The 22,650-nt window shown below is 47.1% G+C and overlaps 1 protein-coding gene across 2 annotated transcripts in view; it reads right to left on the reverse strand.

Annotated features, from left to right (window-relative positions):
* ADGRE5 (adhesion G protein-coupled receptor E5) overlaps positions 1-22,650 on the reverse strand; it is an 81,678-nt gene that overhangs the window by 44,892 nt on the left and 14,136 nt on the right. The window lies entirely within an intron of this gene.

Here is a 22,650-nt window from a genome sequence, read left to right on the forward strand (position 1 = left end):
TCATATAAATGGCTGTACCACTACCATTGATCGATATTGATGACCTATCCTAAATGATTGCACAGTGTATTACAGGGCAGGGCCTAATCTCGTCACCTTAATACTGATGCATTCATATTTTTTTGAGAAACTGCTCTCTTATAGAGAGTATAAAAGCAGAAGTTGCATCCAGGTCCTGGTCATAGGTCAAGGTCAGAGGCAGTGGCGTAACTAGGAATGGCGGGCCCCGTGGTGAACTTTTGACATGGGCCCCCTGACCGACACCGACGACCTCGACCAACCCCCTCCTACGCATTCCTGCGCGCTCTATTATGCCCCATAGTGGCCCCTTCACACAGTATTATTCCCCATAGTGGCCCCTGCACACAGTATTATACCCCATAGTGGCCCCTTCACACAGTATTATCCCCCATAGTGGCCCCTTCACACAGTATTATTCCCCATAGTGGCCCCTGCACACAGTATTATACCCCATAGTGGCCCCTGCACACAGTATTATACCCCATAGTGGCCCCTTCACACAGTATTATCCCCCATAGTGGCCCCTTCACACAGTATTATTCCCCATAGTGGCCCCTTCACACAGTATTATCCCCCATAGTGGCCCTACACACAGTATTATGCCCCATAGTGGCCCATGCACACAGTATTATCCCCCATAGTGGCCTCTGCACACAGTATTATCCCCCATAGTGGCCCCTGCACACAGTATTATCCCCCATAGTGGCCCCTGCACACAGTATTATCCCCCATAGTGGCCCCTGCACACAGTATTATCCCCCATAGTGGCCCCTGCACACAGTATTATCCCCCATAGTGGCCTCTGCACACAGTATTATCCCCCATAGTGGCCTCTGCACACAGTATTATCCCCCATAGTGGCCCCTTCACACAGTATTATCCCCGATAGTGACCTCTGCACACAGTATTATCCCCCATAGTGGCCCTGCACACAGTATTATCCCCCATAGTGGCCCCTGCACACAGTATTATCCCCCATAGTGGCCCCTGCACACAGTATTATCCCCCATAGTGGCCCCTGCACACAGTATTATCCCCCATAGTGGCCTCTGCACACAGTATTATCCCCCATAGTGGCCTCTGCACACAGTATTATCCCCCATAGTGGCCCCTTCACACAGTATTATCCCCCATAGTGACCTCTGCACACAGTATTATCCCCCATAGTGGCCCTGCACACAGTATTATCCCCCATAGTGGCCCCAGTACACAGTATTATCCCTCATAGTGGCCCCTGCACACAGTATTATCCCCCATAGTGGCCCCTGCACACAGTATTATGTCCCATAGTGGCCCCTGCACAAAGTATTATCTTTTCAGACCCCAGAGTAAAACTCTGTTACTCACCTATCTCCCGTCTCCTACACTGTCGGACTCTGAAGTAGTTGATCTTCAATGACGTCAGACGTCACATGACCTGGGACGCAGGCCGCGGTCATGAGACGTCAGACGACTAGGCCGAAGCCTGCCCGGATCGTGGAGAGGTAAGTAACAGTGTTTTTTATGTTTCTTACCTCTTGGTCCGCCAATCATTATACTCGGGGGTCCGAAAAGACCCCCGAGTATAATGATAGCAGTGGTAGCGGCTGTCGCCGGGCCCCTAATGTTCCGGGCCCTGTGGCAGCTGCCTCTGCTGCTATGGCGGTAGTTACGCCACTGGTAAATCTATAGTAGAGATATAATAGAAGGGTGAGATTTGTCCAGTTTTCTCTGGTTCTGGTGACCATGGTTGGACTTCAGTGTAATGTGATGGCGGGTGGGACGTTTCAGAAATAGGAATAAATTGTTGTGATTTACTTTGTATATCTCCAGGACTCCACTGCTGTGTGAATAGGGAAATGCCATTCCACCGCTGGTCATAAGTGCAGACCAGACAAGTATCAGAAGTGAATACGCTCAGGGATATAACTGCATTATACTAGGAGTCTATTTTTACTTCGGTTTTTCCCTCTGACTCCGAAGCTCATATGTAAGTAATTTTAACAAACCAGAATTCTACCTGGCTACTCGCCCACATTGTAAGCAGCATTTCCTGTCCCGGCTCTTCAGTCTCTGCAGGGAGGCTTTATATACGGTATGCTCTTTATAGAAAACAGGAAAGGCTGCAAAATGATTTTTCTACTTATTTCTGATTGTATTTCTGGGCAACAGCTGGCTGCATTTTAATTGAGTTTATTCTAAATTCTAACAAAACCAGGAAAAGCTTAGTCACTTAGTCAGAGGGATCTACAATGACATCTGTCTGTCCTATATCATATCTTGTACTTTTACTAGGGCCATATAGTTTATATACCATTAGAAAGCCGACCGTGCGCTGTCAGCTTTCCCGTTATGTGCCCTGGGGCTGGAGATATCGGTGCCATTACTGATCTCTGCCCACTGTCAGAAGGGTGTTCCTCTTAGCTGGACTGCGAGGAACCGACAACCCCCACCATCCCCCGCCTGACAGTACTCATCCATAGACTAGTACTGGGTGGTATGGAACGCCCCCTCTGACAGTACAGGGCTATGGACGAGTACTATCAACACAAGTCTAGACTATGGGATTGTGCTAGTCTAGACTTTTATTTAGTAATTGTCGGCATTGGACTCCATTATATATTGTCAGGACCTGGGGGTGCTGGGTGGTTGGCAATGACAAAGACTCCAAGGTTACAGTCCAAGTGTTCAGTTTTAGTTACTCAAGACACACATGGGTTGATGAAGCATAAAATAAAATATAAACACCTACCCATCTGGACTCTAACTAAACAGAATTTGGTTACCTCACCTAGAGTAAAGACAAGTTCAGACAGTCAAGATCGTCTCCAGCTGTACCACCTCTCTTTGTGGCTTTCCAGCCAAGCTCTGCCATAGTCTGCTCTCCTATAAGATGTCTTATGCTCCACTAACAAGGAAATCCCGAGACAGCCGGGTTCCCACAGGAGTGTCCACAAGGTGTGGACTGGAGGGGATGGAAATGGCAAGTCCCACTACCAGCCTACCTGCCATTCCCTAAAAATCTAGCCCAGTGCACAGCACTTAAATTATGCTCAACAAACATAGTTGTTTGCTGAGAAACCGACTCTCCAGATTTTTATCCTCTCGCCCATCTGAGCAATCTGGGTGAGATAAACACCCCTTCCAGTACCTTACCAGCCATCGGCTTATATATATATATATATATATATATATATATATATATATATATATGTATATATATATATATATATATATATATATATATATTTTATTTATATGGCGCCAACATATTCCGCAGCGCTGTACAATTTGTAGGGTTCAAATACAGACAGAAAGATACATTACAAAGAAAGTCATTTCACACAATGGGACTGAGGGCCCTGCTCGCAAGAGCTTACAATCTATGAGGTAGAGGGGGTGACACAAGAGGTAGCAGGGGCGGCATTGCTTATGCAGAGGTCAGACAATTTTGTAATAGAGGTGACTGTCCTTACACAAACTTAAAACTTTATGAGCCGTCACTAGTGGTGTCCTGTAACATGTGGATGGAGCTTGGACCTATAAAGTTTGACTGAGATGGCATCATATCATGTGGGGAAATGTGGGAGCGGGGACAGAGGAGGGTTAAAATTTGGGGATTCTAATTATATTATGGAAGGGTTTACGTTAGACATTGTGATAGGCCTGTCTGAAAAGATGTGTCTTTAGTTTGCGTTTGAAACTGTAGAAATTGGGAGTTAATCTGATTGTCCAGGGTAGAGCATTCCAGAGAAGTGGTGCAGCTCGGGAGAAGTCTTGTATACGAGCGGGGGAGGTTCTGATAATAGAGAATGTAAGTGTTAGGTCATTGATATATATGTGAGTTTAGAGCACCTGAGCCCAATTCCTTCATTCCATTCACACATAGATGGTTTCCATGGACATAAATGAGGGATTCCAGGTGCTTCTCAGTCTGGTTTGTCACTTGCACATTACTATACTAAAGTGATCATTGGACATGGCTATCCCCTCCCCGCTTTTCTTGCCTCACGCTTTTCCATTTATTTTCCACTGTTCCTCCCTACTACTGGTTCTTATTGTTTGCCTATTTTTCTTCCATTTTGTATAGCTCTTTATATGTAATGTGTCTGATAGCCTGTGATTCATACAGGGTATACCCCCGTCTACATTGTATGTGCAAATAGTTCCTTTTTGAAAATCAATATATATTTGTTGCCCCATCGACTTTGAGTTACCCCATAACTCAGTTTGCCAGTTTGTCTTTGGTTTGGTGAATTTATAGTAGTTATAGATGGAAGACATGGCAAGTCATTAAAATCCCTGTTAGGAAGTTGGGAGCCTTATCTTATCTGTGCTCGGTGATATATTGTCTGGTGTGCTTGTAATGGCTGTAAATAAGACACAATAATAGTTCCCTGAGGTTCTCCCTCATTGACCTCAGTATTTATATTCTATGTACTTTTCAATATCATTCCAGAAGAATGGTTTATGTTTTACTTCTTTCCTATGTTCCCTGGCGCTGTTTGCTATAGGTTTCTGGATTAAGGGTAGTTCTCCTCTGATGTTGGGAATGGCTCTAGGACTTGTAGGATGCTTTCATAGTCTTATCTCTCACCACTTCTATTTTAATAAATAATTGTATGTTTCATGAACTAACCATTCTGGAGCATCTGTTCTTATAACTTTGTTGTACCATTTCCTCTGTTATTCCCCCAACAACCAGTTGTCAACTTTTTTTATAAATATTTAGGAGTAGGAACGGCACGGGGACTATTCAGAATAATAGAACATAGGGGTGGTGAGACATAGACAATATGATAAAAAAGTTTTTAAAATATTCCAAAGTATTATCAGACTGCAGGAAGCGAGTGCATGTAAACAGGAGTCTTCTGGAGCTCAGGGTGCACTTTGAAGGGAGGAAGATTGTGAGGATAAAAAGTAAAGAAGTCTATTTTTAAAATAAATCTGGATTTTTAATAGAAAGCATAGAATAGTCCCGGCAGTCTGGCGACTAAAGCTGGCCATACAACGTCTATAGCTTTTGGCTGAGCATCTGAGCACCTAACGGTTGACAGCTATTAGTCCTGACCTCCCCATATATGTGTTCCGACAGGGGGAATAAACCACTGCAACACATAAATGGTCTCCGAGGACCAAAGGATCAGGCAAATGGAAAATTCAATATGACTGAACATCATCTGTCAGGGCAGAGTCAGGACAATCCCATATACTAAGAAAAAAAAAAGAAGATGTATAGCATTGTTAAGCGCCCACATGTGTGATGTGAGGGGCAGACGATAGAGGGAAAGTCCAAGAATTCTCATAAAGGTTATGACATGGGGATTTCCCTTCCTTCAAGGAGTATCGTGGGTGACTACTGCTTTCACTGATAGAATAAACCCAAAAGAGGGAAAAATAGGTCTATAAACACCCGCTGTGGTTTCTCTCTTCCCCGATCACTGGAAATACATTTAGCTTTGTATAGGAAATAGGAAGCTGTGCACACCATTGTGAAGAACATTTACAGTGACCCAATACAAAGGTGGAGGCCGATAGGTCATACGTGTTACTGTCCTGTAAATCCAGTACTTAGATCTCTAATATGTGAATGACCAGTATAGCCTTCACCAAAGGTTTATGTCAATACAAAGCTGTTAACCTACTTCATGTGGAATCACCATACTGTGTTATGAGACTGACACAATAATAATAATAATAATAATAATAATAATAATAATACCGTATATACTCGAGTATAAGCCAACCCGAAAATAAGCCGAGGCCCCTAATTTTACCACAAAAAACTGGGAAAACTTATTGACTCGAGTATAAGCCGAGGGGGGGAAATGAAGCAGCTACTGGAAAATTTCAAAAATTAAAATGGTCGGAGTGTTTGGGTGCAGTAGTTGCTGGGGAAGGGGAGGGGGTGTTTTGGTTGTCTGTCTGCCCCTTCCCTGAGCTTAAGGACTGTTTTTTTCCCCCACTTGGAATTTAATCTGGCTGAAGATAAAGTATCTGCAGTGCTCCTATTAACCCCTTCCCGACGGAACAGGAGCACTGCAAATCCCCTATATTCAGTAGACCGGGCACTGTCAGACACAGGGATACCTAATGTGTATGTGTTTCATCGTAATTTCCTACTTTTATATGTATTCTAGGCAAAGGAGGGATTTACAACTTTTATTTATTTAATTTTTTTATTATATTTTTCTTTAAAGCTTCCTTTTTTTCACTATTTTATGGGAGATTCTATATATTACTATTGCGGCTGGTCATAGACCCCCCCCCAAAAAAAAAAAAAAAAAATATTTTTTTTTGCTTGACTCAAGTATAAGCCGAGGGGGGCTTTTTCAGCACAAAAACTGTGCTGAAAAACTCAGCTTATACTTGAGTATATACGGTATTTGTATTGCACAGCACTTTACAACATATTCTGCAATACTGTACAAATCATAAGACAAAATGAGACATTACAGTGTAATAAATAGTTCACATAACAGGAGTAAAGGCCCTACTCACAAGAGCTTACAATCTATGAGGTAGACAAGGGTGACACGAGGTAGATTGCTTACACAAAAGACCAGAATTTTTTTATGCAAAAAGGTTCCTATAATTCTACAAATAAATAAAGCTCTATGAGCTGTCACCATCCAGTGTCCTTTTATAAATAGCGAAAAAATGTGTGGTGCACTGAGCGACTGGGGATATTCCAGCGGAGAAACCCAAGGAATAGCCCTTCATCTGGGTATACTCCTCTTATGGTGGTCGGATATACGGTCAGCAGCAGTTACCTGCACCATCCACTGGGGGTTAGTTTGGAAATTGTATGTCACGACCACAGCAATCAAGTAGCGGACCAGCCCTCTCAGAAGGATGGGCAGAAGAGTACCAGCGCTCACTCAAGTGGATGCAAGAAAGAACTTTATTGCACACAACCACAGCAATAACTCTTCCAGGACTGGATCAGTTATGCCAAAAAACCCTGATGGAACTTACCCTTATTGCTGTGGTCGTGACATAGCTTTATGAATAGATCCATGGTGTCTGGGTATACAGGAATGTACCCAGATAAAGGCAACATATCCTGGTTTGGTTTCCACAAAGTTTGCAGCTTCAGTGTTTTCAGATCTTTTAGTCAGATGTTCCTATGATGTACTGAATTCTAAACATTTCTTAAGGTGGTAAATAAGGTTTCTGCAAAGATTCAATATTGTCCAGAGGAATAAAGGTTGGAAATGCCATGAATCCTGTGACATCCCAACAGTAGAGCATCCCGAGACCGGTCACATATGGGGTTTTCATCCAAAGGAGTGGGCTCACTCACCATTTTGCCTAAGAACACTGCCATGTTTAAAGAATGGTTTCTAAACATCCTCCAAGAGTAACTTCTATCTACCATCCAGGAGCACCCTGGTGATGATGAACAATGCTTTTCACAGCATAGAACAAGACATTGACATTTTGGATCCATGACCAGGGAACTCCCCAGATCTCAATCCCATTGACAACTTGTGTCCTATCTTCAAACATCAGATGGACAAACAAAAACTCAGAAATTGTGATAAACCCCAAGCACTGACTAGACAAGAATGGGATGTTATTAGAGATGAGCGAACACTAAAATGTTCGAGGTTCGAAATTCGATTCGAACAGCCGCTCAATGTTCGTGTGTTCGAACGGGTTTCGAACCCCATTATAGTCTATGGGGAACAGATACTCGTTAAGGGGGAAACCCAAATCCGTGTCTGGAGGGTCACCAAGTCCACTATGACACCCCAGGAAATGATGCCAACACCTCTGGAATGACACTGGGACAGCAGGGGAAGCATGTCTGGGGGCATCTAACACACCAAAGACCCTCTATTACCCCAACATCACAGCCTAACAACTACACACTTTACACACTCAATACCACCTCTCTGACAGTAGGAAAACACCTTGAAACATGTGTATTTGGCACTTGCAGTGAGGAGAGCTTGTCACCAGCAGTGAATTTGGCCCTTGTAGTAAGTTGAGGTTGGCACCAACATTTGTTTTGAAAATCAGGGTGGATTGAGCCTCTAACCAGCAGAGTTTGGGCAAATTCATGGTGGAGGGAGCCTCTAAACAGCCCAGTTTGGGCAAATTCATGGTGGAGGGAGCCTCTAACCAGCCCAGTTTGGACCAATTAATGGTGGAGGGAGCCTCTAAACAGCCAAGTTTGGACCAATTCATGGTGGAGGGAGCCTCTAACCAGCCCAGTTTGGACCAATTAATGGTGGAGGGAGCCTCTAAACAGCCAAGTTTGGACCAATTCATGGTGGAGGGAGCCTCTAAAAACCCCAGTTTGGACCAATTCATGGTGGAGGGAGCCTCTAAAAAACCCAGTTTGGACCAATTCATGGTGGAGGGAGCCTCTAACCAGCCCAGTTTGGACCAATTAATGGTGGAGGGAGCCTCTAAACAGCCAAGTTTGGACCAATTCATGGTGGAGGGAGCCTCTAAAAACCCCAGTTTGGACCAATTCATGGTGGAGGGAGCCTCTAAACAGCCCAGTTTGGGCAAATTCATGGTGGAGGGAGCCTCTAACCAGCCCAGTTTGGACCAATTCATGGTGGAGGGAGCCTCTAACCAGCCCAGTTTGGGCAAATTCATGGTGGAGGGAGCCTCTAAACAGCCCAGTTTGGACCAATTCATGGTGGAGGGAGCCTCTAAAAAACCCAGTTTGGACCAATTCATGGTGGAGGGAGCCTCTAAACAGCCCAGTTTGGGCAAATTCATGGTGGAGGGAGCCTCTAACCAGCCCAGTTTGGACCAATTAATGGTGGAGGGAGCCTCTAAACAGCCAAGTTTGGACCAATTCATGGTGGAGGGAGCCTCTAACCAGCCCAGTTTGGACCAATTAATGGTGGAGGGAGCCTCTAAACAGCCAAGTTTTGGGAAATTCATGGTGGAGGGAGCCTCTAACCAGCCCAGTTTGGGCAAATTCATGGTGGAGGGAGCCTCTAACCAGCCAAGTTTGGACCAATTCATGGTGGAGGGAGCCTCTAACCAGCCCAGTGTGGGCAAATTCATGGTGGAGGGAGCCTCTAAAAAACCCAGTTTGGACCAGTTCATGGTGGAGGGAGCCTCTAACCAGCCCAGTGTGGGCAAATTCATGGTGGAGGGAGCCTCTAAAAAACCCAGTTTGGACCAATTCATGGTGGAGGGAGCCTCTAAACAGCCCAGTTTGGGCAAATTCATGGTGGAGGGAGCCTCTAACCAGCCCAGTTTGGACCAATTAATGGTGGAGGGAGCCTCTAAACAGCCAAGTTTGGACCAATTCATGGTGGAGGGAGCCTCTAACCAGCCCAGTTTGGACCAATTAATGGTGGAGGGAGCCTCTAAACAGCCAAGTTTTGGGAAATTCATGGTGGAGGGAGCCTCTAACCAGCCCAGTGTGGGCAAATTCATGGTGGAGGGAGCCTCTAACCAGCCAAGTTTGGACCAATTCATGGTGGAGGGAGCCTCTAAAAACCCCAGTTTGGACCAATTCATGGTGGAGGGAGCCTCTAAACAGCCCAGTTTGGGCAAATTCATGGTGGAGGGAGCCTCTAAAAAACCCAGTTTGGACCAATTCATGGTGGAGGGAGCCTCTAACCAGCCCAGTTTGGACCAATTAATGGTGGAGGGAGCCTCTAAACAGCCAAGTTTGGACCAATTCATGGTGGAGGGAGCCTCTAAAAACCCCAGTTTGGACCAATTCATGGTGGAGGGAGCCTCTAACCAGCCCAGTTTGGGCAAATTCATGGTGGAGGGAGCCTCTAAACAGCCCAGTTTGGGCACATTCATGGTGGAGGGAGCCTCTAACCAGCCCAGTTTGGACCAATTAATGGTGGAGGAAGCCGCTAAACAGCCCAGTTTGGACCAATTCATGGTGGAGGGAGCCTCTAAAAACCCCAGTTTGGACCAATTCATGGTGGAGGGAGCCTCTAAAAAACCCAGTTTGGACCAATTCATGGTGGAGGGAGCCTCTAACCAGTCCAGTTTGGACCAATTAATGGTGGAGGGAGCCTCTAAACAGCCAAGTTTGGACCAATTCATGGTGGAGGGAGCCTCTAAAAACCCCAGTTTGGACCAATTCATGGTGGAGGGAGCCTCTAAACAGCCCAGTTTGGGCAAATTCATGGTGGAGGGAGCCTCTAACCAGCCCAGTTTGGACCAATTAATGGTGGAGGGAGCCTCTAAACAGCCAAGTTTGGACCAATTCATGGTGGAGGGAGCCTCTAACCAGCCCAGTTTGGACCAATTAATGGTGGAGGGAGCCTCTAAACAGCCAAGTTTTGGGAAATTCATGGTGGAGGGAGCCTCTAACCAGCCCAGTGTGGGCAAATTCATGGTGGAGGGAGCCTCTAAAAACCCCAGTTTGGACCAATTCATGGTGGAGGGAGCCTCTAACCAGCCCAGTGTGGGCAAATTCATGGTGGAGGGAGCCTCTAACCAGCCCAGTTTGGGCAAATTCATGGTGGAGGGAGCCTCTAAACAGCCCAGTTTGGGCAAATTCATGGTGGAGGGAGCCTCTAAACAGCCCAGTTTGGGCAAATTCATGGTGGAGGGAGCCTCTAACCAGCCCAGTTTGGACCAATTAATGGTGGAGGGAGCCTCTAACCAGCCCAGTTTGGGCAAATTCATGGTGGAGGGAGCCTCTAAACAGCCCAGTTTGGACCAATTCATGGTGGAGGGAGCCTCTAAAAAACCCAGTTTGGACCAATTCATGGTGGAGGGAGCCTCTAAACAGCCCAGTTTGGGCAAATTCATGGTGGAGGGAGCCTCTAACCAGCCCAGTTTGGACCAATTCATGGTGGAGGGAGCCTCTAACCAGCCCAGTTTGGGCAAATTCATGGTGGAGGGAGCCTCTAAACAGCCCAGTTTGGACCAATTCATGGTGGAGGGAGCCTCTAAAAAACCCAGTTTGGACCAATTCATGGTGGAGGGAGCCTCTAAACAGCCCAGTTTGGGCAAATTCATGGTGGAGGGAGCCTCTAACCAGCCCAGTTTGGACCAATTAATGGTGGAGGGAGCCTCTAAACAGCCAAGTTTGGACCAATTCATGGTGGAGGGAGCCTCTAACCAGCCCAGTTTGGACCAATTAATGGTGGAGGGAGCCTCTAAACAGCCAAGTTTTGGGAAATTCATGGTGGAGGGAGCCTCTAACCAGCCCAGTGTGGGCAAATTCATGGTGGAGGGAGCCTCTAAAAAACCCAGTTTGGACCAATTCATGGTGGAGGGAGCCTCTAACCAGCCCAGTGTGGGCAAATTCATGGTGGAGGGAGCCTCTAAAAAACCCAGTTTGGACCAATTCATGGTGGAGGGAGCCTCTAAACAGCCAAGTTTGGACCAATTCATGGTGGAGGGTGCCTCTAACCAGCCCAGTTTGGACCAATTAATGGTGGAGGGAGCCTCTAAACAGCCAAGTTTTGGGAAATTCATGGTGGAGGGAGCCTCTAACCAGCCCAGTGTGGGCAAATTCATGGTGGAGGGAGCCTCTAACCAGCCCAGTTTGGACCAATTAATGGTGGAGGGAGCCTCTAAACAGCCAAGTTTGGACCAATTCATGGTGGAGGGAGCCTCTAAAAACCCCAGTTTGGACCAATTCATGGTGGAGGGAGCCTCTAAACAGCCCAGTTTGGGCAAATTCATGGTGGAGGGAGCCTCTAACCAGCCCAGTTTGGACCAATTAATGGTGGAGGGAGCCTCTAAACAGCCAAGTTTGGACCAATTCATGGTGGAGGGAGCCTCTAACCAGCCCAGTTTGGACCAATTAATGGTGGAGGGAGCCTCTAAACAGCCAAGTTTTGGGAAATTCATGGTGGAGGGAGCCTCTAACCAGCCCAGTTTGGACCAATTCATGGTGGAGGGAGCCTCTAAACAGCCCAGTTTGGGCAAATTCATGGTGGAGGGAGCCTCTAAAAAACCCAGTTTGGACCAATTCATGGTGGAGGGAGCCTCTAACCAGCCCAGTTTGGACCAATTAATGGTGGAGGGAGCCGCTAAACAGCCCAGTTTGGACCAATTCATGGTGGAGGGAGCCTCTAAAAACCCCAGTTTGGACCAATTCATGGTGGAGGGAGCCTCTAAACAGCCCAGTTTGGGCAAATTCATGGTGGAGGGAGCCTCTAACCAGCAGAGTTGGTGGAAATCAGGGTGGAGGGAGCCTAGTATTAGCAGAATTGTGCAACGCTTATGGTGGATGAGTATGAGGATGCGGAGGAATTGGAGAGGTTGAGTACAGACATGGAGTTTCATGTTGGGGTGCTTTACACAGGTGGGCACAAAAATGACGGCTCTACCCAGTGGTGGTTCATTTTTATCAAAGTGAGCCGGTCGGCACTCTCAGCTGACAGACGGGTGCGCTTGTCAGTGATGATGCCACCGGCTGCACTGAACACCCTCTCAGATAGGACGCTGGCGGCAGGACAGGACAGCACCTCCAAGGCATATAGGGCAAGTTCAAGCCACAGGTCCAACTTCGACACCCAATACGTGTAGGGCGCAGAGGGGTCGGAGAGGACAGGGCTGTGGTCGGAAAGGTATTCCCGCAACATGCGCCTATACTTCTCACGCCTGGTGACACTAGGACCCTCCGTGGCGGCACTTTGGCGAGGGGGTGCCATCAAGGTTTCCCAGACCTTAGACAGTGTGCCCCTCGTTTGTGTGGACCGGTGAGAACTTGGTTGCCTACTGGAGGAACTGCCCTCCCTGCCGCCAACGTCACATGCTGGAAACATCTCCATCATATTCTGCACCAATTGCCTGTGGCAAGCATTGATGCGATTGGCCCTCCCCTCTACCGGAATAAAAGACGAGATGTTGTTTTTATACCGGGGGTCAAGGATAGCAAAGATCCAGTACTGGTTGTCCTCCATGATTTTGACAATACGCTTGTCGGTTGTAAAGCACCCCAACATGAACTCAGCCATGTCTGCCACAGTGTTAGTTGGCATGACTCCTCTGGCCCCACCGGAAAGTTCAATCTCCATTTCCTCCTCATCCTCCATGTCTACCCATCCGCGCTGCAACAATGGGACGATTCGAAGTTGCCCGGAAGCCTCCTGTATAACCATCACATCATCGGACAACTCTTCTTCCTCCTCCTCCTCCTCCTCCTCCTCCTCCATTAAACGCAGTGAAGCGGACAGATGTGTGGACCTACTCTCCAGCTGTGACGGATCGGATGCTATCCCTAACTCCTCTGTGTGATCTGAGTTATCCCTGATGTCAATCAGGGATTCTCTCAGAACACACAAGAGCGGGATTGTAAGGCTCACCATCGCATCCTCAGAGCTCACCCTCCTTGTGGACTCCTCAAAGACCCGTAGGATGTCACAAAGGTCTCTCATCCATGGCCACTCATGGATGTGAAACTGAGGCAGCTGACTTTGTGGCACCCTAGGGTTTTGTAGCTGGTATTCCATCAAAGGTCTCTGCTGCTCAACCACTCTATTCAACATCTGAAACGTTGAGTTCCAGCGTGTGGGGACGTCGCACAAAAGCCGGTGTTGTGGCACATGCAGGCGTTGCTGGAGAGATTTTAAGCTAGCAGCGGCTACTGTCGACTTGCGAAAGTGGGCGCACATGCGCCGCACTTTCACCAGTAGCTCTGGAACATTGGGGTAGCTCTTTAGGAAACGTTGCACCACTAGGTTGAAGACGTGGGCCAGGCATGGAACATGTTGGAGTCCGGCAAGCTCCAGAGCTGCTACCAGGTTCCGGCCGTTATCACAAACGACCATGCCTGGGCCCAGGTGCAGCGGCTCAAACCATATTGCCGTCTCATCGAGGAGGGCATCCCTCACCTCGGAGGCAGTGTGCTGTCTGTCCCCCAAGCTGATCAGCTTCAGCACAGCCTGCTGACGTCTACCAACGCCAGTGCTGCAACGTTTCCAACTCGTAGCTGGGGTCAATCTAACAGCGGAGGAGGAGGCGGTGGCGGAGGAGGAGGCGGTGGCGGAGGAGGAGGCGGTAGAGGAGGAGGAGGAGGGGGGTGTTCTTCTCGTGTCCCTGCCAGGAATGTTAGGCGGGGAGACGAGGTACACCGGGCCAGTTTGGGAAGCAGTCCCAGCCTCAACTACATTCACCCAGTGTGCCGTCAGTGAAATGTAGCGTCCCTGTCCGCATGCACTTGTCCACGCGTCGGTGGTCAAGTGGACCTTTGTGCAAAGCGCGGAACTAAGGGCCCGCCTGATGTTGAGTGACACGTGCTGGTGCAAGGCGGGGACGGCACACCGGGAGAAGTAGTGACGGCTAGGGACGGCATAGCGAGGTGCCGCAGTTGCCATCAGGTCCAGGAAGGCGGGAGTTTCAAGAAGCCGGAACGCCAACATCTCCTGGGCCAGCAGTTTAGCGATGTTGGCGTTCAAGGCTTGCGCGTGTGGGTGGTTAGCAGTGTATTTCTGCCGCCGCTCCAATGTCTGAGAGATGGTGGGTTGTTGTAAAGAAACGCCTGATGGTGCCTTTGGTGGTGCAGGAGAAGGAGATAAGACAGGACCAGGGGAGGATGAGGTAGAAGTCAACAAAGTGGCGGAGGCAGATGAAGTGGTGTCCTGGCTCGTCCTCTGGAGTGCATCGCCAGCACAGTCAGCAGTGGCAGTGGCAGAGGCAGAGGCAGTGGCAGAGGCAGTGGCAGTGGCGTGAACGGCAGGCGGCCTTTGTCCTGCCGTTGCTGCCTGCCACTGATTCCAGTGCTTGGATTCCAAATGACGGCGCATTGAAGTGGTGGACAGGTTGCTCTTCTCAGAGCCCCTAATCAATTTCGAGAGGCAAATTGTGCAGACAACACTATATCTGTCCTCGGCGCATTCCTTGAAAAAACTCCACACCTTCGAGAAACGTGCCCTCGAGGTGGGAGTTTTTCGGGGCTGGGTACGAACTGGAACATCTTGGGAGATTCCGGGTGTGGCCTGGCTTCGCCTAAGCTGCTGACCTCTGCCTCTGCCTCTAGCTACCCTTTTTGGTGCTGCACCTGCCTCAACATCCACACTACTTTCCCCGCTTGACATCCCCCCTGTCCAGGTCGGGTCAGTGTCCTCATCATCCACCACTTCCTCTTCCAACTCCTGTCTCATCTCCTCCTCCCGCACAATGCGCCGGTCAACTGGATGCCCTGACGGCAACTGCGTCACATCATCGTCGATGAGGGTGGGTTGCTGGTCATCCACCACCAAATCGAACGGAGATGGAGGAGACTCTAGTGTTTGAGCATCTGGACACAGATGCTCCTCTGTTAGGTTCGTGGAATCGTGACGTGGAGAGGCAGGTTGAGGGACAATGAAAGGAGCGGAGAACAGCTCTGGGGAGCAGGGACAGTTTGGGTTATTGTTCTGTAAAGCTTCGGAATTTTGGGAGGAAGGAAGACAAGACTGTTGGGTAATAGGAGGAGAGGAGGCAGAGTCTGACTGGCTGCTGGACAATGTGCTGTAAGCGTTCTCTGACAGCCATTGCAAGACCTGTTCCTGGTTCTCGGGCCTACTAAGGTTTGTACCCTGCAGTTTAGTTAATGTGGCAAGCAACCCTGGCACTGTGGAGTGGCGCAATGCTTGCTGCCCCACAGGAGTAGGCACGGGACGCCCTGTGGCTTCACTGCTACCTTGCTCCCCAGAACCATTCCCCCGACCTCGCCCACGGCCTCGTCCACGTCCCTTTCCGGGAGCCTTGCGCATTTTGAATTCCTAGTTAGAAATTGGCACTGTATACCAGTAGTAAAAATTGTGGGTGCACGTAACCCCAATATATTCTTTGAATTCCCAGTCAGACACTGGCACTATATGGCAGTAGCAAGAAATGAGGGTATTTATAACCCCAATATATTCTTTGAATTCCCAGTCAGACAATGGCACTGTATACCAGTAGTAAAAATTGTGGGTGCACGTAACCCCAATATATTCTTTGAATTCCCAGTCAGAAACTGGCACTATATGGCAGTAGCAAGAAATGAGGGTATTTATAACCCCAATATATTCTTTGAATTCCCAGTCAGACAATGGCACTGTATACCAGTAGTAAAAATTGTGGGTGCACGTAACCCCAATATATTCTTTGAATTACCAGTCAGAAACTGGCACTATATGGCAGTAGCAAGAAATGAGGGTATTTGTATTCCCAATATATTCTTTGAATTCCCAGTCAGACAATGGCACTGTATACCAGTAGTAAAAATTGTGGGTGTATATAGCCCCAATTCTATTCCTAGGGGACTTGCAGGGTATTTCTGGGGTGAAGGTGGGGGGGCACACCGTTGGAACGGGTATCGGGGTATATATCGGGTATACGGGAATACACTGACAGTGTATTCCATTCAGGATCCTGGGAAAGCTGGGTTGCGGCGATTGAGCCCGTTAGTGCCACGTTACACTGACAAGCTTCTCCCTGGAATTTAGCTCTTATAAGAGCTGTTGGTTGTCTTGTCCTTCCTATCCTAGCCTGTCCCTGCCTACCCAGAATCTAACCCCTAGCTAACTGGACGGAAACCTCCGTCCCCGGTGAATTGCAAGCTCAGAATGACGCGAAGCTGGGCGGCGCTGTTCTTTTAAATTAGAGGTCACATGTTTTCGGCAGCCAATGGGTTTTGCCTACTTTTTTCAACGTCACCGGTGTCGTAGTTCCTGTCCCACCTACCCTGCGCTGTTATTGGAGCAAAAAAGGCGCCAGGGAAGGTGGGAGGGGAATCGAGTAATGGCGCACTTTACCACGCGGTGTTCGATTCGATTCGAACATGCCGAACAGCCTAATATCCGATCGAACATGAGTTCGATAGAACACTGTTCGCTCATCTCTAGATGTTATTAGTCAGGATTTGGCCCAGAAGCTGATATCCAGCGTGCCAGGGTGATTTGCAGAAAACTTGAAAAATGAAGGTTAATGCTGTATCGAAACTTAATATATTTGGTAATAAAATTGTAAAAACAAATGAAATCCTTAGAATTGTACTTCAATAACCATAGAATCATCTGACTAACAGATCTGAAATCACGGAAGCAGCAAAGTTTGTGAAAACCAAAATTTGTACTAGTCTCTAAACTTTTGGCCACAACTGTACATGTATGTCTTCATGCAAAACCACTGACACAATAGCATTTCTAGGAAACCTGTATGTACTAATGTTCTTGAGACGGACAGTTCTAAGGGCTCGGTCACACGGGGCAAGAAGGGCGGAATTCACGTCATAATCCGCCCCCTCACAATAGAGGTCTGTGTAGACTGCTAGCATTCTTTTTTCCGCTAGCGACAACATGCTGCCCTCTCAAACGAGCTGCCCTTTCTTCAGGCAAATTCTGTGGCTGAATCAGCCGCGGCGTCCGCCTTGCGACAGCACCCTCCGGACTAGCCCCATTCACTTAGGCCTAATCTGGAGCGGAAAGTCGCAATGGGATGCCGTGCACTGCACTGGCATCCCGTCGCAGCAGCTGTCACGGAATATGACACGTATGTTGCCTGAGGAAATGGTATACCATGGTAATAGGTTTAACTTAAAAAAAAAATATTATCATTTTCTACATTAAAACACTTTGGACATGAAAGGGTTAATGCACTGGTTAGGAGGGAAATCGTGTATAAAGACTTGCTCAATGGTATGTGTATAATTTCCTGTTATTTGTATTGCACCAATATATTCTATGCTGTTAGAGTTGCAACATGCAACTGCAGGTTCCTGTGTGTGATCCATGAACAGTTTACCTCTCTTTGTATAAAAGATTTGATCTTTCATACAACGCCCTTTATTTGTATAGCGGGCAGTGTAGCTGCTACATGTAGTGACAAGCCATGTTCCAGGGAAACCCATTCTGTACTCGACTGTCGTGGACAGGACTTTGTGATTTCCCTGCCATTTACATTGTGTTAGTGCCTGGATCTAGAGTACAGACACCCAAAGCAGTACCCAGGTTTACCTGTATAATAGACAGTTTTGGTCAATACAAAAAAGTTAAGACCCCACATTATAAAATGGCGAGGGGGGGAAAAAAAGTAGCAAAAGTGAAATGTAGACTTTTGTTTTTCAGGGGTGTACACAGACAGTAGAGGGTCCCACTGCAAATAATCTATTTGGGACCCTCTTCCCCACTAGTTGACCTTAGTAGCCTGGTGGCGTGACGGACGTCTGAGGTATGAAGCACGGTGTGCAACCAAACAAGCTGCAGACACCCACTGAACCCCATTATAATCAGCGCCGCACCTCCCATGAGGCGACCTGAAGCGAGCGCTTCAGGCGGTGCTATGTCAGGGCCCCAGGGAGGGCGGCATTTTTGATTACCTAAGCCAGTCCAGGACAAGCTGTCCTGGACTGGCTTAGCACCGAGTGGTGGTTTGGGGAGGCCACTGGAGCAGCGCTGCTCCAGCAGCCTCCCCTCACGCTCAGGCAGAGAGCAGGTCCTCTCCGTGCCTGCTCTCTGCCTGCGAACGGCGCTAAGCCCCGCCCCCTTCGCTCGGTCACGTCCCTTCGCTCCGCCCCCTACTCCTGGGGGGGGGGCGGCTTTCTGTAGTTCGCTTCGGGCGGCAAAAGGGGTAGGTTCACCCCTGATTATAATCATAGGGGTCTGTAGGGCTCACATGTAACCGCTATTTTAACGGTCTGCCTCTCCATTGTTTTTGTCCTCCGACGGATCAGAGCAATGGAATATTAGCACTAGTGTGAACCTAGTGTAAGCTTAAAAGAAATAGACGCCAAATCTGCCTCTGCTGAATGATGCACACAGAGAACTGTTTTACCTAACAGATTTGGCAGCTATATAGTTATGTGATATCATTGTCTACGACTCTAGCTCTTATCTATAGCTATAAAAGTTAGCCACTGCGCTTAAAGTAAAAAAAATTGTACTGTACAATTATATGTAACCTTTATCTGTGTGTTGCAGAGGTATTTCTAAAATGCGATTAATCTCTGATAAGTAAGGATCCCACATCTGGGACTCTCATAAACATCAATAAGACTACATGGTAGAACGTGTGCTGTACATTTATAGACCAATTCATCTATCTCCGCAACTGTTTCTACCCAAGTTATACACTGACTGTCAGACAAAAAAGGCACCAAGATAGAAATGTCAGATTGTTGCAAACCTTGACTTGCAGTTATGTCTAAGGCGCTCGTTCTCCATTAGGGGTTTCCATCCCCCATTCTGCTTGAAAAATGCAGAGAGAAAATTCCTTCAAGCAGGACCATTCTCTCCGCATTTTTCAGGCGGAAACTCGCTTTTTAAGCAGATAGGGTTTATGTTTTTCAGGTCCCCAAGTGGACCCGAAGAATGGAATTCCGAACACAAGTGTGAACATAGAGACAGGCAGATATGGAAATCATTAAAGGGATCCTATCATTAAAACTCAATTTTTTCTGCCTATCACGTAGGAATAGCCCTAAGAAAGGCTATTCTTCTCCTACCTTTAGATGTCTTCTCCGCCCCGCCGTTTGGTATATAATCCGGTTTTCGTTGGTATGCAAATGAGTTCTCTCAAAGCACTGGGGGCGGGCCCCAGCGTTCAAACAGTACTGGGGGCGTCCTCAATGCTGTGAGAGAACTCTCCAGCGCCGCCTCTACGCGGTGGTACCTTCTTTATACACCCGTCACTGCCTGAATCACTTCCAGATTTCTTGCAGAAGGAAATTTAGTGTCATGGCACCCATTACATCTCTTACTATTGACAGTCAACCACCTGCGCCTTAATTTGCAATGAAGGAAACCATGAATCCGGGGCCTATTTGGGTTCTGTGATGGTTGGCTTCAAGTATGGAGACCTTATGATGGTCACTTTAATCCTGCCTTTACTGTGGGGTGACTCTACCCTAACTGGTTCTAGGGAACCTTCACATACTCCAGTTGGTCATCCTTGCTAGTAATATAAAGGACACTAACACACAAAGTGTATCAGAAAATTGTATAATTTTTAATATAACATTGATAACATTTTTTGCTGAAAGTGGAGAACTCCATTAAATCACCATATAAGAAGCAGCCTAGTTTCGCCTGGTATTTATCTAGCAATTTCTGTCCTTTGACAAGGCAGGATGGGAAAATTTGTTTTGTCCTTGTCAAACTGTTGAAGGTATTAGTCCTTGAAATGGCCTGCCGTCACCCAGAGGTTCCCTTGACTTTTGTAGATAACAGGAAGGGATAGGTTACTTTTGGGAGTTGTTTCATACTGTGGTCACAGCTTGGCCTTGATATTTCTCTGTAGTTGGCACTTTTTTCTGCTTCTGTGATGATGGACACAACTTTGTAAAGTATCCAGATATGTTACAAAGTGAATTTGTTACAGTTGATATTATTACACTAAGGTGCCTAGTGTCACTTTTATTATGTCAAATGTAGAGACAGCATGTTATAAAGCAGGTATATAATAATGGCCCCCACAGTGCTCCCACATGTAAAATAATGGCACCTACAGTGCTCCCCATATGTAAGATAATGGTCCCTGCATTGCCCCCCAGATGTAATGTAATGGCCCCCACAGTGCTCCCTAAATGTAACATAAGGGCCCCTTCACACGGAGTTTACGCTCCGTGTATTCTGTACATTTTACACGTGTAAAAATACACGTGTAAAATGTAGTTAGCCATTGAGTTCAATGACATGTTCGTAAGTAACATAATGACCCCCACATTGCCCTCTACATATAAGATATTGACCCCCACATTGCCCCCAGATGTAACATAATGGCCCCTGCATTGTTCCCCATATGTAACATATTGGCCTCAACAGTACCCCCATATGTAACATAAAGGAGCCTACATGTAACATAATTACCCCCACAGTAACATAATGACCCCCGAATGTAACATAATGGCTCCCAAAGTAACATAATGACCCCCGAATGTAACATAATGGCCCCCACAGTAACATAATGACCCCCGAATGTAACATAATGGCCCCCACAGTAACTTAACCACATGAGGACCGCCGTACGTAAATTTACGGCCTCATGTGCTGGTACCTAAAGACCGGACTATTGCCGAAATACGTCCGGCCTTTAGGTACCTTTCTGGCGGGGGGAGGGGTGCGGGGGGGACAGGGGTTAGGTGTTACTAACGCCTAACCCCTTCCTCCATAACGTCCAGTCGGAACTGAGTCCGACTGGACGTGTTAACCCTTTCGATCGCGCCGTCAAACATCACGGCGCGATCGAAAGGGATCCGCCGATATTTGAAAGTGATCGGCACCCCCCGCGGCGAGATCGGGGGGTGCCGATGTCAGTAGAAGGTAGTCTGGGGTCTGGCCAGTGACCCCAGACTACCGGAGCCCCCACATACCTGGTGATCCTGCCAGGCGGTGGAGGAAGTGAGCGATGTGTCTCACTTCCTCTGCAGCTTACAGGACACGAGCAGGTTCATGTCCTGCTCGTGTCCTGTCTGCTACTGTGCTGAATCAGCTGATGCTTTCATCAAAGCATCAACTGATTCAAGTGTCCTAAAGGGACACATGAAAAAGTAAAAAAAAAAGTTTAAAAAAAAAAAAAAAGTGTATGAAAAAAGTAATAAAGTTCTAAAGTCCAAAAATCCCTTTTTTCTATACAAAATGAATTATATAAAAAAAAGCACTAAAAATTAAAAAAAGCAATGCATATTTGGTATCGCCACGTCCGTAACAACCTGTACAATAAAACTGAAATAATATTTAATGTACACGGTGAACGTCGGGAAAAAAAAACGGAAAAAACTCGCCGGAAGTAATGATTTTTCGCCATCTCACCATACAAAATATGCTATAAAAAGTGATCAAAAAGTCATATGCATCCGACAACAGTACCAATAAAAAGCACAGGTTGTCCCGCAAAAAATAAGCCCTCAACCAACACTGTCAACCGAAAAATAAAAATGTTACGCCTCTTAGAAGATGCGATGCAAAAAACATTGATTTATGTCCCCAAATGTGTTTTTCCTCTGCAGAACTAGTAACACATAAAAAAATAATATAAATGAGGTATCGCCGTAACCGTACCGACCCGCAGAATAAAGGGAACATGTTACTTATACTGTACGCTGCATGGCGCAAAATTAAAAAAGTAAAACTCAATGCCAGGATTGATTTTTTTTTTTTTAAATCCAGCAAAAAAGGGTTAATAAAATGTATTCATAAAGATGTAGACACCCAAAAATGGTGTCATTACGAAATGCATCTCATCCCGCAAAGAATAAGCCCTTATATGGCCGCGTCACCAGAAAAATAAAGAAAATATAGCATCTCACAATGTGAAGACAAAAACCCTCAAAAATCGCCAAATTATTAGAATACAACTGGCGGCGTCAGGAAGGGAATATATAAGCTGTGCGAGCGAATGTCAGGGGACACCCCAGATTTACAGCTTATGAGGGAACAGACACCAGAAGTGACCCCCAGAGTGACCCCCAGAGTGACTCCCCCAATCATAGGAGCTACTGGGACATAGTAGGGAATTTGGTGTTTGCAATGTCCTCCGCAGAGCTTATATATTCCCTCTTCGCCATCCGCTGTGCAGTCACGTCCGGGATACTAATACTCACTACACCCCCTGATAAATTCTTTGAGGGGTGCAGTTTTCAAAATGGGGTCACTCCTGGTACCCCATGGAATCCACTTTTCTGGTACCTTACAGGCTCTACAAACATGACATGGCGTCCAGATACCAAACATCTGAATCTGTACTCCAAAAGCCGCATAGCGCTCCTTCCCTTCTGCACCCTGC

Source organism: Leptodactylus fuscus, chromosome 5 (genome assembly GCF_031893055.1).
Source record: "Leptodactylus fuscus isolate aLepFus1 chromosome 5, aLepFus1.hap2, whole genome shotgun sequence".
NCBI lineage: Eukaryota > Metazoa > Chordata > Amphibia > Anura > Leptodactylidae > Leptodactylus > Leptodactylus fuscus.